Source organism: Aedes aegypti, chromosome 1 (genome assembly GCF_002204515.2).
Source record: "Aedes aegypti strain LVP_AGWG chromosome 1, AaegL5.0 Primary Assembly, whole genome shotgun sequence".
In the NCBI taxonomy this organism is placed as follows: Eukaryota; Metazoa; Arthropoda; class Insecta; order Diptera; family Culicidae; genus Aedes; species Aedes aegypti.
In genome coordinates, this window is record NC_035107.1 from 16,747,944 (window position 1) to 16,765,082 (window position 17,139).

General features: G+C 39.1%; 1 protein-coding gene across 1 annotated transcript in view; it reads left to right on the top strand.

The window, feature by feature from the left end:
* LOC5578809 (eye-specific diacylglycerol kinase) overlaps nt 1-17,139 on the top strand; it is a 691,896-nt gene that overhangs the window by 50,894 nt on the left and 623,863 nt on the right. Inside the window, 2 exon segments of the mRNA XM_021839032.1 lie at nt 12,439-12,626; nt 12,692-14,627. The gene's annotated coding sequence lies outside the window, so the exon portion shown is untranslated.

Genomic DNA, 17,139 nt, shown 5'->3' on the forward strand with positions numbered 1-17,139 from the left:
ATTTCGGATAAGGAACAAAATAGCAAATTTTCGCGGAATTCGGAGACCCACTAGATCGGTTTTTCATGGAATGGCTGTATAGTGATATATAGTGCACCAAGAAGAAGATAAAATCGACATCTCAATATAGATCGCTGTGAATTTTTCATTTACTGTCGAGACTCTTGGCTGATGGCCAACTCTTTGTTAGGTTACCAACGGTATGCTAAAGTTAATTTCAATAAACTCTTAACCTTCCAGTCGTCGCGCGGGTTGCCACCGTCAGAACCACCACGCTGCTGTTGTGAACGAGAAGCGAGGTTTTTTCAACAGTATTGCACAAAATACAGCAGCGTGACGATGGAAGTGTCAAGAAACTACGTGAGCTTCGTGGCCGTGCGGTTAGTGTCCGCAGGCAGTTAAGCATATTGTATCATGAGGTGTGGGTTCGATAACTGCTGCATTGATTGAAACTTTTCGTCAGGGATGTTTCTAGGCTGTACCATTGGAGCATGCTTGCCCGTTGTCTAGTGTAAATTTACAGTCTGTGCAGCGAAATGGCTAAAGACGGTGTTCTTGTAAATTTTGTAGGAACTCCTACAGGAACTTCCGGTGGAACTCCAAGAGGAACTGCCGGACGAACTCCTACAGGAACTTCCGGGAGAACTCCTACAGAAACTTGTGGAGGAACTCTAACAGGAACTTCCAGATGATCTCTTACAGAAACTTCTGGAGAAATACCTATGGAATTTCTACAGAAACTTCCAGGTGAATTCATACAGGTACTTCTGGAGAAACTACTACAGGAACTTCAGGAAAAATTTTCGAAAGAACTTTTAAAGGAACTTCAAAAGAGCTCCTATCGGAACTTCCAAAGGAACTTTCGGAAGAAGTTGTAGGGGAACTCATGAGAGGAAATTGTAAAGGAACTTACGAAAATACATTAGAGGAACTACCAGCAGTAATTTTGAGAAACTATCAGGAGTCATTCTTAGAGGACTTGCTGTAAGAACTCATAGAGAAATTTCCAGAAAAATTCGGAGGAAGTTTCGGGATGAATTCTACAGTCACTGCCGGGAGAACTCTCTAGATTAAATCCTAGGGTAACTTCCGAAAAATCACCTAGAGGAACTTCCGGAGATACTACTAGTGATACTTCCTAAAGAAAACTTTCGGAAGATCTTACAGTAACTTATGGTGGAGCTTCTAGGTGAATTTTCGAGTGAACTGCTACAGGAACGTCCAGGGAAACGTTCAGCAATAATATAAATAGGAACTCCTACTAGAAGCTTTGGAGTAACTCCTATTGGAACTTTTGGAGAAGCTTTTGATGGAACTTCCGGAGGAACTCATACAGGAACTTTCTCAGGAACTTCTACAGGGAATTTTGAAGGAACTCCTACAATAACTTCCGGGTGAACTCCTACAGAAAAGTACGAGAGAAATTCTACAGTAACTTTCAGGAACTCTCTTGATAAAATCCTAGGGGAATTTCCGGAGCATCACATAGAAATATTTACGAAGAAACTGTTAGTTAAAACATCCGGAAGAGTTTCGAGGAACTTTCTGAAGAACATCTACCGCAACTTTTTGAGGAGCTTCTAGAGCAACTCCTAGATGAGTTTTTCGGTGAATTGCTATAGAAACGTCCAAAGGAACTTCTGCAATAACTATCGAGTGAACTCCTACAGGAACTTCCGGAGGAACTTTTACATGAACTCCCGGGAAAACTCCTAGAGAAACTTCCGCAAAAAAAACAAGAGAGACTCCAGGAAAAAACTCCTAGAACAAATTCTAGCACGTTCAGAATCTTCAGAATCCCGCTCAGGATTTTCTTCAGAATACTCTTCAGGATTCTCTTCAGAATCCTCATCAGAATTCTCTTCAGGATTCTGAGGAGAATTCTCTTCAGGATTCTGAGGAGAATTCTCTTCAGGATTCTCTTCAGAATCCTCTTCAGGATTCTCCTCAGATTCCTCTTCAGGATTCTTCTCAGCTTCCTTTTCAGGATTCTCTTCAAAATCCTCTTCAGGATTCTCCTCAGAATCCTCTTCAGGATTTTCCTCAGAACCCTCTTCAAGATTCTTCTCAAAACCCTATGCAGGATTCTCTCCAGAATCCTCTTCAGTATTCTGCTCAGATTCCTCTTCAGGTTTCTCCTCAGATTCCTCTCCAGGTTTCTTTCAAAATCCTCTTCATGATTCTCAGCAGAATCCTCTTCAGGATTCTCAGCAGAATCCTTTTCAGGATTCTCTTCCGAATCCTCTTCAGAATTCTCTTCAGAATCCTTTTCAGAATTCTTCTCAGATTCCTCTTCAGGATTCTTCTCAGATTCCGTTTCAGGATTATCTTCGATTCCTGTTCAGAATTCTCCTAAGAATTCTCCTAAGATTCTCTTCAGAATCCTGTTCAGAATTCTCCTCAGAATCCTGTTCAGGATTTTTCTCAGAACCCTCTTCAAAATTCTCCTCAGAATCCTATGCAGGATTCTTTTCAGGATCCTGTTCAGTATTCTCTTTAGAATCCTGTTCAGGATTCCCTTCAAAATAATCTCTAGGATTATTTTCAGAATCCTCTTTAGGATTCTCTTTAGAATCCTCTTGAGGGTTCTCTTCCGAATCCTTTTCAGAATTCTTTTCAGATTCCTGTTCAGAGTTTTCTGCAGAATCCTCTTCAGGATTCTCTGCAGAATCCTTTCCAGGTTTCTCTGCAGAATCTTCTTCAGCTGCCTTCTCAGAATCCTCATCAGGATTCTTCTCAGAATCCTCATCAGGATTCTTCTCAGAATCCTGTTCAGGATTCTCTCCAGAACCCTGTTCAGGATTCTCTCCAGAACCCTGTTCAGGATTGTTTTCAGAATCCTGCTCAGGATTCTCTTCAGAATCCTGTTCAGGATTCCCTGCAGAATCTTGTTCAGGACTCTCTTCAGATTCCTATTCGGGACTCTCTCCAGAATCCTGTTCAGGATTCTTTTCAGAAATCTCTTAAAGATTCTCTTTAAAATCATGTTCAGAATTCTTTTAGGAATCCTTTTTAGGATTCTCTTCAGAATAATGTTCAGTATATTCTCTCTAGAATCCTGTTCAGGATTCCCTTCAAAATAATCTCTAGGATTATCTTTAGAATCCTCTTTAGGATTCTCTTTAGAATCCTCTTTCTCCAGAATCCTCTTGAGGGTTTTCTTCCGAATCCTCTTCAGAATTCTCCTCAGATGCCTGTTCAGGATTCTTCTCAGCTTCCTTTTCAGGATTCTCAGCAGAATCCTCTTCAGGGTTTCTTCAAAATCTTCTTCAGGATTCTCCTCAGAATCCTCTTCAGGATATTCCTCAGAACCCTCTCAAAGATTCTTCTCAGAACCCTATGCAGGATTCTCTCCAGAATCCTCTTCAGTATTCTGCTCAGATTCCTTTTCAGGTTTCTCCTCAAATTCCTCTCCAGGATTCTTTCAGAATCCTCTTCAGAATCCTCTTCAGAATTCTCTTCAGAATCCTCTTCAGGATTCTCAACCTTCAGGATTATTCTCAGATTCCGTTCCAGGATTCTCTTCAGAATCTTGTTCAGAATTCTCCTCAGAATCTCGTTCAGGATTTTCCTCAGAACCCTCTTCAAGATTCTCCTCAGAATTCTATGCAGGATTCTTTTCAGAATCCTGTTCAGTATTCTCTTTAGAATCCTGTTCAGGATTCCCTTAAAAATAATCTCTAGGATTATCATCAGAATCCTCTTTAGGATTCTCTTTAGAAACCTCTCTCTCCAGAATCTGAATTCCAGGGTTCTCTTCTGAATTCTTTTCAGATTCCTTTTCAGGGTTTTCTGCAGAATCCTTTTCAGGATTCTCTGCAGAATACTCTTCAGGATTCTTTGCAGAATCTTCTTAAGCTTCCTTCTCAGAATCCTGTTTAGGATCTTCTCCAGAATCCTGTTTAGGATCTTCTCCAGAATCCTGTTCAGGATTCTTTCCAGAATCCTGTTCAGGATTCTCTTCAGAACCCTGTTCAGGACTCTCTCCAGATTCCTGTTCAGGACTCTCTCCAGATTCCTGGTCAGGACTCTCTCCAGAATCCTTCTAAGGATTCTCTTTAGAAATCTCTCAAAGATTCTCTCTAAAATCATGTTCAGAATTCTTTTAGGAATCCTTTTCAGGATTCTCTTCAGAATCCTGTTCAGTATATTCTCTCTAGAATCCTGTTCAGGATTCTTTGCAGAATAATCTTCGGGATTATCTTCAGAATCCTCTTTAGGATTTGCTTTAGAATCCTCTCTCTTCCGAATCCTCTTCAGGGTTTTCTTCCGAATCCTCTTCAGAATTCTCTTCAGATGCCTGTTCAGGATTTTCTGCAGAATCCTGTTTAGGATTCTCTGCAGAATTCTCGTCAGGTTTCTCTGTAGAATCCTCTTCAGAATCTTCTTCAGGTTTCTTCTCAAAATCCTCTTCAGGATTCTGCTCAGAATACTGTTCAGGATTCTCTTCAAAATCTTGTTCAGTATTCCCTTCAGAATCCTGTTCAGGATTCTCCTCAGAATCCTGTTCAGCATTCTCTTCAGAATCCTGTTCAGGATTCTCTTCAGACTTCTTTTCAGGAGTCTCTCCAGAATAATCTTCGGGATTATTTTCAGAATCCTCTTAAGGATTCTCTTCAGAGTCCTTTTCAGGGTTCTCTTCCGAATCCTCTTTGGAATTCTCTTCAGGATTTTCTGCAGAATCCTCTTCAGGATTCTTTGTAGAATCCTGTTCAGGATTCTTTGCAGAATCCTGTTCAGGATTCTCTTCAAAATCTTCTTCAGGTTTCTTCTCAGAATCCTGTTCAAGATTCTCTTTAGAATCCAGTTCAGGACTCTCTCCAGAATCCTGTTCAGGAATCTCTTCAGAATCCTGTTCAGGACTCTCTCCAGAATCCTTCTTAGGATTCTTATTAGAAATCTTTTCCGGATTCTCTTCAGAATCCTGTTAAGTATTCTTTTTAGAATCCTATTAAGGATTCCCTTCAGAATAATCTTCGGGATTATCTACAGAATTCTCTTTAGGATTCTTTGCAGAATCCTCTTTCTTCAGAGTCCTTTCGAATCCTTCAGAATCTTCCCAGAATCCTGTTCAGGATTCTTTGCAGACCCCTGTTCAGGATTATCTGCAGAACCCTGTTCAGGATTCTCTTCAGAATCCTGTTCAGGATTCTCTTCAGAATCCTGTTCAGGAGTCTCTTCGGAATCCTCTTTAGGACTTTCGCCAGAATCCTGTTCAGGATTCTCTTTAGAAATCTCTTCAGGATTCTCTTTGGAAATCATGTTTGGGATTCCCTTCAGAATTCTCTTTTATATTGTCTTCCGAATGCTTTTCACGACTTTTCCCACAATCTTATTCAGAATTCTATTTTGGATTCGCTTTAGAATTCTTTTTTGGATTGCAATTTGCAATGTCATGCTTTCTGGGAAATAATCGCTGATGAGAAAGCTGTTTTTTTTTCAACACCCTCAAGCTATCAGTACACGATCGATATATTACAGTTGTGTTGAGAAAGCGAATTTCGAAAGAATAGAAATCCTGGAAGGAAGCCCACTAAATGTCGTCCGATATCTCCATGGGGAGTAAAAATCAGTAACAACCACGATATGACCTTTATGCAATGTTTTCGACTACGCTCACGTGATATTGGTTTCTCTTGGCTTTTCAGAGGAGGCATACCCTGGATGTGCGTTGCGTGCGTCGCACTTTTCCAGTGGGAAAATCTATCTTAGAAGGTTGGGACTATAATTGGATTGCATTGAACACCCCCCTGCAAGGATAAAAGTCTCGTGTTTCCAAATTCCCGTTGGCCATAAGGACTGTTCATTTTATAAAGTGGACACTTTGGACATGTAATATCTTTTTAATTTATCTATGAAATCGAAATCGGTTTTCTGTACATCGTTCGACTAATATTGTACAATGCTGTGGTAATACAAAAGTTACCAAAATAATATGATTTCACACTAATAAGGCACACCGTTTAGAACGGTCGATTTTTGGAGGTTATCAAAATCAAGGATTATTAAAAATCGGCTGGAAAATTCTACAATTTATATTTTTTATTTTCAAAAAATTTTTGTACTTAGAAAGCATCATCAATTAGCAGCTTGCTAAAAAATATCAAGTTATTTTTGGAAAAGAAATTTTGCAGATATCATAAAATCATTTTTTATCATTTTTTTTTAAAGAAAAATATCTTAAATTTAAATGAAACTATGAGTAGAATTTTAAAGTTTAAAGTACGTCCAGACGGAAGTAATTATATAGTATTAATATTAAAAATAACTTACGCCTTCATAGAGTTGCTGATTTAGTCCCCACGTCATATTTAAGCACAATAGAAAAACAAATGCTTTATTTTCAGAAGACCACTCAAAGCACAATGACAATCATCAAGATTGGGAACACTGCTTGAATTAAATCAAATTTATTTTGCATGTATTATTTTCAGAATGTGTTATTCTGGGACTACCTACTAAAATATTTTGAGAAAAACGTTTACAATTTGCTCTAGATCGATAAATAATTTTAAAAGTATGGGATTTTTCAATAAAACGACCATAAAGAGTAAATTTGGTACCTAAGAATGCGGTTAAGACTCAAGATTTTGCTCTTTTTTATACTTATATAGTTTCTTCAGTAATCTAAACCAGTTTTGAACACGCTTATTACTCTACTTTTTTGCTGGGAATAAAAAGATGGTGTAAGTATCAGCAAATTTGACCATAAGGAATAGATCACTAAAGTGACACAGCGTCAGAGACTGATGGAATATTATTGATGTTTTTAAAGCTCTACCTTTAGTTGAATAGTAAAGGATACCAACATACAATTTGTTCATTAAATTTAGGATTTTTTTCGTGCGAAAAATAATGCTTAAACTTGACGAACAGTTTTTCTTAGGAGTTTTTGTAAAAACTATTTAGTTTTCCAACCAAAAGCATTTTGTAAGTTTCTGTATTTTCATAACATTGTAGAATAATAGTTTAACGATACACAGAAAACCGATTACGATTTCATCGATAAATAAAAAAGATATAGCATAAATAAGGTGTTCACTTTATAAAATGAACAGTCCTTATTCGTATGAAGAGGGAGCTCAGTCACAGGTTCTGTGGGACGAACCGTTCCACGCTTTTTTCGAAGTCATGTGCAGTTTTCACTGGTTGTAATAGGATGAGGGGATTACCCACAAAAAAAATGAAAACGTTGCGAGAGGTGCTAATTTCGTTACTTTTTGGGTAAATGGATAAGACTTTAGTAGATCCCTGAGAAACTGAACACCCAGTTAGAGGGAAGACTACACTAAATGAACCATTTCGACACTGCAACCGTACTCCTCCATTATTTAGATACCTACTCCCACTCCGTGCTAAACGGTCACCGTAATTACCGATTCAGCTCGTGTTGTTCAGCTCCCGAAACCGAAAATTCTTTGTACCAGACCGCAGACGACTAATCCGGCGCCCATTTTTTTTTCCTTTCTCTTTTTCCCGTAGATTGCTTAATTTGGCCCGTCTCGGCTATCATGTCCAATTTGTGGACGATGTCATTGATAATGAAAAACCTCCCACGAACCAAGAGTCGCCACCCCAGCCAAAGCCCAAGAAGTGAGTCGCGTAGGTAGATAGAGGGGGGGCCTGGTAGAGCTAGTCCTTTTTCGTAGAGCTTGAATTAAATCGTTGCTTCGTCATGGGATAGTTGAGTTCTGAGTTAAAATCACATAATAAAGGAACCTCAAAGTTTCAGTCAGAAATATCAAGCTTCAAGATGAATTTTTAAATCATAAGTATAGTCCGGTTGTCAGTGAAGTTTACACGGCTTCCTTATTTTTCAAGCAGTTTTTAATCGCTTAGCAAATTACTAAATTCAGAATTACATATAAGAAACATTTGTAGAATAGTAAATTTATTTAAAACTACAACTAGTATTAGTTGAAAACGTTTTTAGAATTTGTTTTTCTAACTTTACCAAAAAATGAATTTGTTTCCCAATCATTTAATCCAATTGCAAAGTACATGTAATGAGAAAAAAATCAGCAAGACTTGCTATAGTTTCGACACATTGTATAAGAATAGCTTTAGCAAAATTGTGGATTTTGACCAGATGGAAAAGTTTAATGAAAACAGTTTTGGGACATATAGATTTTTAGATAAATAGCTTTGAATTTTCATTTGGTCAGTTGTGATTGGAATAATCACTCAAAAATATAAGTTATGTCTGCAGCGCTGTGATTTTTTTTTCAAATCAGTTCAAAAATATCTGAGACCTGGCTTATCAAAGTTGATCATTTTTATTACGGAAAATCGAGTTGCAATTGTGTTGTCCAATACTGAATAATACTACTAGGTATTCTTTGCCAACATACTCTTCGAATTCTTCACAGAATCGTTTTCAGGTTCTCTGCAGAACCTTCTCGATTCCTTATGCAGATAACTTCTCATATCTCTCCTCTCACACTCTGAGGAATCTTCTTAAGATTCTCAGGAAAATCTTTTTATGAACTCAGCCCTGAAGAACAAATTTGAAATTCCTTGTTGATTTTCATACAAACTTCCTGCAGATTTGTTTCATGTTGATTTGTGGGATCTGCTTAAAATTCGCTGCAAAATTTCTGGAGAATAGTTCACTAAATATCTGCAGAATGTCTCTAAAGTTCTATTTCCAGATTATTTGCAAAATCCTCTTCGACTTTTCTACAAAATCATATCGTATATACAGTCATATATGTTGTACAAAAAATATGTTTGCATTGATTGCACTCGCCATATACGTCAAAATAGTAGAACATGATTTAGAAAATCGTTCATATCATAGGGTAAATACCTTTGCTCATCTAGTTTTTGTAGCCTATCTTACGCAATTTTCCCTCAGCTTTCTGATGGTGATCTCAGAATTCAAAACTAGCGGTGCGCTAATGGTGAAAAATCGATTTTTCTAACAAAATTCAAGATGGCCAATTTTTTTTTAAGTTTAAATAAATGCTATATCCTTTCCGTATACGATGCCACTAAGTTTGCTATGTGTTCCAAGCGAAATAGGAGACATATCCCGTGAAGAAATACCCAAGATTTATCTAAAAATGGGCTGTTTCGAAAACTGTTCAGCTAGCTGGCGTACGAGGGGTCTAACTGAAAATACCTGCTAAGTGCATAATATCAATTTTTGATTAATTTTATCATAAAAAATACAAAATTTAGAAAAAAAAAATGTATCGATATAACGTAACCTCGATATACCGCAACGAAAATAAAAATCGAGTTACGTTATTTCGAGGTAGTACTGCATCTGCATATACAATAACCTTGGGATTAAGTGGACAATCTGCTCGAGTTACTTGCGGCTTTCGGTTAGAGCTCTCGGCCTAAAGCTCTAGAGATTTTTGTTTCCAGAGTTCTATTATGTGAGTTTTTCTTAAAATTCTTGATATTCTCTACATAATCTTAGAATTATTAACAGAAGCTAGTATCCAATTCATTATTATTATTATTATTATTATTATTATAGCTTTATTAAAAAGATTTTCAGTCCTAGGCTGGTTCATCTCCGTGCCAATTCTTTGTGAAATCCCAAAAGAATTACAAAAACGAGATATATTGAAGCGAATTTTAAAAAGATTTAAATTATTTCGAAGAAAATGATGACATAATACAAAAGGATTCTGAGGAAAATCCTGAAGAGACTTCTGAAGAGAATCCTGAAGAGTATTCTATTCCGAAAAGGATCCTGAAGAGGACTCTGAAGATGATTCGGATTAGAATCTTAAAAGAATTCTATAGGGAATTCTGAAAGGGATTCTGATGAGAATCCTGAAGAGAATCTTGAAGAGAAGCCTGAAGAGAATTCCGATGAGGAATCCTGAAGAGGACTCTGAAGAAAATTTTAGAAAGAATAATAACGAGGATTCTGAGGAGAATCCTGCAAAGGATTCTGAGGGGAATCCTGAACAGGATTCTGAAGAGAATCCTGAAGAGGATTTAGAGGAGAATCCTTTAAAGGATTTTGAGGACAATGCTGAAGAGGATTCTGTTGAGAATCATGAAAAGGATTCTGAAGAAAATCCTGAAGAGGGTTCCGATGGGAATCCTTAAGAGGATTTTGAAGAGATTTGTGGAAAGAACCCTGAACAGGATTCTGAAAAGAATCCTGGAGAGGATTTTGAAGACCATCCTGCAGTGAATTTTGAAGAGGATTCTGAAGAGAATCCTGAAGAGGTTTCTGGAGACAATCTTGAAAAGGGTTCTGGAGAGCATCCAATAAAGGATCCTGAAAAGAATTAGAAGAGGATTCTGAAGAGAATCCTGAAGCGGCTTCTGAAGCGAATCCAGAAGAGTATTCCGTTGGGAAACCTGAAGCGGCTGCTGAAGCGAATCCAGAAGAGGATTCCATTGGGAATCCTGAAGGGGATTCTGAAGAGAATTCTGGAGAGAATCCTGAAGAGCATTCTGAAAAGAATCCTGGAGAGGATTTTGAAGAGCATACTGAGGAGAATCCTGAAGTGGATTCTGAAGAGAATTTTGAAGAGGATTCTGAGGAGAATCCTGAAGAGGATTCTGAAGGAAATCTTGAAAGGGAATTTGACGAGAATCCTGAAGAGGTTTCTGAACAGAATTCTGAAGAGGATTTTGATCGGAATCTTAAAAAGAACTCTGCAGAGAATTCTCAAGAGAATCCTGACGAAGATTATTATTATTATTATTTATCTTTATTAGGGAGATTTTCAGCCCTTGGCTGGTTCATCTCCGTACGAAGATTCTGAAAAGAATCGTGACAAAGGATTCTGAAAAGAATCTTGAAGATGATTCTGAAAATAATTCTTATGAGGATTCTGAAGAGAGCTCTTAAAAGGTTCTGAAGGGAACCCTGAAAAAGTTCTGAAGATAATTTTGAAGAGAATCCTATGAAGGATTCAGAAGAAAATCCTGAAGAAAACTCTGAAAAATTTACTGAGGATTCTGAAGGGAATCCTAAAGAGGATTCTGAAGAGAATCCTGAGGAAGACACCGATAGGAAACCTGAAGAGGACTCTAAAGAGAATTTTGTATAGAATCGTTACGAGGATTCTGAAAAGAATCCTGAAAAGGATTCTGAAGAGAATTTTGAAGAGGTTTCCGATGGGAATCCTGAAGAGTATTTCGATGCGAAAAACGTTCTTAAGATGATTCTCAAGAGAATCTTGAAGAGGTTCTTGAATAGAATCCTGAAGAGTATTCTGAAGAGAATCCTGAAGAGAATTTCAAATAGAATCATGAAGAGAATTCTAAAAAAATCCTGAAGAGAGGATTCTGAATAGAACTCTGAAGAGAATCCTCAGAAGAATTCTGAAGGGAATATTGAATACTGAAGAGCATTCCTGATGGAAATTTTGAAGAGAATCCTGAAGAAGATTATGGAGAGATTCCTGAACAGGATTTCAAAGGGAATCTTAAAGAGACTCCTAAAGAATCCTGAAAACATTTCTGAAGAGAATCCTGAAAAGGAATCAAAAGAGAATACTGATGAGGATTCCATGGAAAACAATTCTAAGAGAATCGTAAAGAGCATTCTGGAGAGGTTTCTGAAGAGAATCCTGAACAGGATTCTGGAGAGAAATCTGAAAATGATCCTGGAGAAATTTCTGAAGCTTATCCTGAAGACGATTCTGAAGAGATTCCTGAAGATGATTCTGAAGAGAATCCTGAAGGCGATTCTGAAGAGAATCCAGAAGAAGATGTTTACGAGAAACCTGAAGAGGATTCAGAATAGTATCCTGAAGAGTATATTGAAGAGAATCTAGGAGAGAATCATAAAGAGGATTTTGAAGAGAATCCTGAAAAAATTTTGAAGAAAATCCTGATGACGAGTTCTGCAAAGTATTCTGAAGATAATCCTGAACAGGATTCATCTTTAGAGCAATCTGCAGAGAGCCTTTTGAAAATTCCCGGATGAAACTTGACAAGATTCTGTTGAGAAAATCAGCCTTGTTTTCGAAGTTTCCTGATATTATTTTCTGGAGAAATCTGACAAAGTTCTGTGCAGAATCCAGACAGTACTGTTTGGGTCTTTCTGAAGGCATTTTTTGACTATCTAGGCTCATTTCTGTGGAGAATCACGACCGGATTTTGATGAGATTAATGACAAGTTTCCGATGAGAATACCGACAAGTATACGCGATAGGCATGTTTTGGAAACTACCGATGTAATCACTAGCCATTGCCCTTTTTTGGTCTTATAGGGCTATTGTACGGTTAATACATATAAGGCATGTCAGCTGTATTATAGTACTATATTGGCACGCAGGGCGAATTAAAGTGCTTATTGGTTTCCTGGGTGTGCTATAATTTTTAAATTATCTCCGTGAGGATTAAAACTCCTTGTAACATTTTAATATATTGCTGATATTACTACAAACTTTTCAAAGCAATATTTATTAGAATAAAAATTCTTTATTTATAATTTACTCTTCTTTTTTCCAGAAATGAGTAAGTATTCGTCGCATCAAAACCAGAGGAGGAAAAGCGCGCCACTTTTTTCCGTGGCGCCTACTTGGATCATGATTGCTCGCTGGGAAGGCCCGGAAGCAGTGTCGGATTCAACCGAAGGATTCTTCTACGGTGTGGATCATCAAGGTGTTCTAAGCGGGAAGCGAACGGATATCTTCAAGGTAGGTTTGAAGTAATTAGTTTTTATTCTAGAGGAGTCCTTATTAATGTTTTGTCTTTTTTATAGGAAATTCCATGGAATCAATGTTCGCAAACTCGACTTAATCCAATGATGCAATATTCCCGCGAGCAATCCTGAATTTCCCCAAGCCCAGAATCCCATTGAACCCACCGCGTCGTGATTCGATTCGCCAATTTTCCTCCGACTGAGAGTGAGAACTTGGTCCACAGGGCGCATGAGCAGTGAGCGGAATCGGACCAGCTGTAATGGCCCCACGTCCCCCTACCGCCACCGCTTCCGTTGCACAGCTGATCGGAAGCGCTGGTATCGTACGTCTTACCAGCTGCTAAGCGAGAAGAAGCTGGTTAATGTTTTGTTTTCGTTCCGTCGGATCTGTTTGGAGTTTGGGGAAGATTAGGGGTTTGGGATTGGACGGAGGGGGTTCACTCTGGGAACCGTTGTTGGGTGGCACGTGAGTTCCTACCTTTGGTTCTGACGACGACGATGGTGGCGCCTAGCGAGCTCAGTTCACATGCAACCGTCGTCCGAAGCGGAAGGATCTACCAATATCGGGAACTACCGGAAGTCGTGCGTTTGTGCTTGTTCTTGGCTTGGCACTTACATCTATCGTGTGAAGTGGAGTTTGTTCTTCTTTCGTTTTAGTTAGTTCGTTCGTTGCTCGAGGGTAGTAGCTTTAAAGAGTCGGACGTAGTTTCGCGAGCCGGTTTCGGGTTTCCTGGAGGGACGCGGGGAAGGGACACATTCCCAAGTGTGTGCCGCCGTAAGGCTCCCGTCGCCGCTGGATTCCGTATGAGTGGGAAATGGCCAGGGCCGGTGGGGAGACAACAATAGCAATGAAGTTTCAGTGAGTCCTGTCCGGTCTCGGATCCGTATGTGTATGTGATGGAGTGTGTTTTAGTGCTGTTTTTCTGGCCATCGTGTTTCGGGGGCTAAGGTAGACACCGACGACGACGTGCGAAAGATAAGCCAAGGAGCAAAAAGGATAATTTACATAGCCTTCCCCGGCAGTTGTCGGTTGGTTGATGTGTGAGTGGTCTCCCTTCCGTTCGATGGTCCAGCAGCTGGGGACCTCGGAAGGGAGGATGTCCGAGGATGACGGGGGAAAACGTGTACATAGGGCAATATCTCGATACGTCTCGGTGGCAGATGGAAGACGGAAGAGCGCCGTAGTGTTGCTGTGGATGATCGATAGTTCGATGAAAGGCAGACGCGTAGAACATTGAGACGGAAATTGGGTGGCACTGTTGCCAAGGAGAACGTTGCTCCCAGAATCGAAATCCTTTCCCTCGCAGACCATAAGGACATAGTCGACAGGAGTGGATCTTAGCCTACCTAAGAGAAGTGCGTAGGCAGCATAATGAGTCCGATGCTGGCCTTTGGTGGACACGACTCCCCATTAGGATCGCCATCAACACCATTATCACCATCACAGAAGCGCGCGCGTTTTTCTGTTTCAACAAACGACGCTAAATGAGGACTACGACGACAACGATGATGCTGATGATGGCCGGGAGCGGTGACGTTCCTCCCCGATGGTGCAGAAATTGACCGCAACGGCAACAAATCGCAAGCCGGACTCGGGGTGTGTGTGGAAGAAGTCGCGGTGGGATTTTTCGGTGCGAGTGTTCCTAAAAATAGAACCAAACAACGCGGACAATAGGCGTCGGTCGTGGCGAACGAGTGGATTTTCGTCGATTTATGACGTCGGTTCGTCGTCGTTGCCGTCGTCGTGGGGCTATGGACGGGTGAATCTGCGATTGCAATCAATTCCCATCATCTCGCCGCCGCCGAACCACCGAAGGAGAAGATTGGCAAAAGTGATTTCAAACGGCAGTTGTTCCGGGGGGACGGAGCTGGTGGTTGGGGTGGATTCTGGGGATTGGGGTTCGGTAAGGATTGCTCTTGGGAACGTTTGCCTGGGCTTGGATTGAGCGGTGACCAGAGGAGGAAGCAGAGAGAGAGCAGCAGCGCCTTTAAAAACGTAAGTCTTTTTCAGTTTTCTTCAAAATACCATTGCAACAGGAAGGAAGATTTGAAGCCAAACACTCGGGAAAATCGGGAAATCTGACAAAAATTCATTATGGGCAGAAAAAAGTTTTTGACAACCATTTGTAAGTTATTTTAAAATGAATTTATCCAGCGTTTGCCAGCAGTTTATTTGAATGCGAAACTACAATAACAGTTATGCAGCAAAATATTCGAGAATTTTCAGTAACATTATTCTTTTAAAAACGTAGAATGGAAATATAGAAATGTTTCGCAGCAGGAACAACAATACAACATTTAGGGCTTTTTTCTATTTTGAAATTAGAACCAAAGACGTCTCTGTTAGAACCTTACAGCAGCCTAGAACCAAATGCTCAATAGTCTACGGTTATAGCATACATTAAGGCGATAAATGTAAAATAGAAACTCCATCTAGAAATTGGAGTTCTTTTAGAGATTTTTTTTTAAACTCCATAAATATTATCAAAAGTTCAAGGAACTTCAAGCGTGATTTCCCTAGGAATTACCTTTTCTCATGTGCTTTCCCAAGAAATTATTTTTAATCAGGATTCCTTTAAATATTCAAACTGGAATTATTTCAACGAAAGTTTCTGAGTTTCTGAACTCAATTATCAAGTCTTTTTGAAATGAATTCCCAAAGAAATCCCTGCATTAGCTCTTCATCAGATTTTGGGAAAGTTTGTGCAGAATCTCTGAATGATACTCTGGAGAAATCTTTTAAATTATGCGTCGAATAATTCCTAGAAAGAAGTTTCTAAAGAAATCCGCAGAGAAAGTTGTACAGTCAACTCTCCCTTACTTGATATTCGGTATCTCGATATCGAGTTAGAGAACCATAGTAAAAGTTAGATTTCATGGCTACCTCGATGGTCGCATTTGCACTGGTCTTGTGTTCTTTAACTCGATACCTCCCTAACTCGATGGTCCCTTTAATATCGAGTTAGAGAGAGAGCTGACTGTATATCAATCTCTGTAGTAATTTTAGTGATTTAAAACTAATTCCTAGATTCTTGGATTAGTTGTTGGTGTCAATTTAAAACCTTCCTTGTGCATTGTGGTAATTTTTGGCCAATCGGCACGGTAAACGAGCTATAAATTTTGTAGAGAAAAGAGATATAAATCTGAAATTGTCTGACTTTTTCTAACTTCTGAAAACAAATCTGACTTCTAGGAGCGGCGCTACAAAAAAAGTAACACATTATGCATTAAGATTCAAAAAGACCCATGATTTTGAAACGCTCTCAAAAATCCATTTTTGAACCGATTTTTGTTCTTTTAGCTTTATATGAAAGATATGGAACCCTGGAATTTTTTATGAGTATGGCCATTCTGGGCACAAGGTACAAGGGAACCTGGAACCTGTTTCATAAGGAACTGGCGTATATCATATTCAGCAGTTCATACACATGCAAACGACGATTACAATTTCGTGGTTTTTCATTCCGATGTACAGGAGCACCAAGAGGACCAACATTTAGATTAGGCCGGATTTGGTCGGAGTACTCCGGAACCTGTTCCGCTGTGGCATTTTTAGACCATCATACTCGACTTTTCATCCAGATGTAAATGGATACCATGCCAAACACCTGGCGTTACGTCCCTACTGGAACAGAGCCTGCTTCTCAGCTGATTTGAAAGCTGAATTTTGATAGAATTTTTAATATTCTATATTTGTTTGGTGTAAACAAATGTATGAATTTTTGTGATTTAACTATTAATGGTATATGTTTTATAACAACTGGTGATTTAATTATATCATCAGGTTGGGGACTCCTCTAAGGATTCCTCCAGGAATATATCTACAGGAATTTATGCAGAGATGTCTTAAAGGCTTTCTCCAAGTTACAGTACGACGATTTCTTCAAGGATTACTTCAGATATTACTCCATAATTTCCTCTGGTAGCCTTCTTGAGATTATTCTAGGAATTATTCCTGAGATTTACTCCTGGACCTATAGAAGCACCTCAAAAATTTCTTTAAGGAATTTTCTCAGGCATGCATCCAGGAAAATCGCTACATGATTTATTCTAAGGATGTTTTCAGGTAATCTTCCAGGGATTCCCCTTAAAATTTCTCCAGAGATTCGTTCTGGGCCTCCAAAATCAGCTCCGGGGAATTCTTCGAGAACTCCTCTTGAAATTCCTACAGAGATTCGCCTATGAATTCCTCCAGCAATTTTATCAAAATTAATAAGAATTCATCCAGAATTGCATTTGCGATTTTCTTCCAGATTCCTAAAGAAGTTTTTTGAAAAAAAAAAACCCTCAAGTTCCTGAAGAGATTCTTGGAGCAATCCCAGGAGATTTTTTTTCAAAGATGTTTACACATAAATGCTTTCAGTGAACGGTTTGTCCTTAGAAGGAAGCACCACACCAGACAACAGACTAGACGGTCCAAACACGTTCCTGGCGAAAAATGTTCCGGACTACAGCAGGAATCGAACCCGCACTCCTTGATCGATGTGGCAAAATGCTTTGTAACTCAA